This window comes from Stegodyphus dumicola, chromosome 11 (genome assembly GCF_044657685.1).
Source record: "Stegodyphus dumicola isolate Sdum_Otavi_A_Nest chromosome 11, ASM4465768v1".
Taxonomy (NCBI): Eukaryota; Metazoa; Arthropoda; class Arachnida; order Araneae; family Eresidae; genus Stegodyphus; species Stegodyphus dumicola.
The window spans coordinates 69,006,617-69,007,469 of NC_140778.1; positions in this window are offsets into that span (position 1 = coordinate 69,006,617).

Consider the following 853-nt stretch of genomic DNA (forward strand, 5'->3'; position numbering starts at 1 on the left):
TAAAAATAAGATTTTTCTCTTTATATATACACACATTAGGTAAAGAAAATGGAAATATTTAATTAATTAATTCCTGCGCTTCTGCAGGAGAGGACTGAATTTAAAAGCAATTATTATAGTAATTTTTTGTTAAAAAAATGTTTAGGGCATTAATACTGTCTCATGTTAATTGGAATGAAAGTTTAGAGTCATAAACATCCCAAAGTCTGAGCACATGTATATACATTCACATAAAAGTGAAACGAAAATATATATATATATATCTGCAGGATTTCAAAATAAATTAAATTTAAATAATTCTCTTGCGCTATTGCTGCAAGGAATGAAATTTGAATTTAACAAACATTTTCTATTCGTAAAAATTAAAAGTTAATTAAATTTAAATGAAATTTAATGCAAACAAATAAAGGATTAATTATTGCTGCGAACTAATATACAATATCATTTAAATTCTGAGAGCATATGTAAATCAAGTGCAAGTATCAAAATCCATGAATAAATATATAATTCCAAAAATTTATTTATCCTATTATTCAGTTATGTATAAGTTTTTTAGGATTAAATCTATCCTATTATTCATTTATGCATTTTTATAATTTTTTTAGGATTAATAATCTATCCCATTATTCACTTATGCATTTTTATAAATTTTTTAAGGATTAATGAATTTTTGGAATTATATATTTATTCATGGATTTTGATACTTGCACAGCAATAATTAATCATTTCTTTGTTTGCATTAAATTTCATTTAAATTTAATTAACTTTAAATTTGCTTTTTACGAATAGAGAATGTTTGTTAAATTCAAATATATATGTACAGGATATGCTTTAAATTAGTATTATATAATTT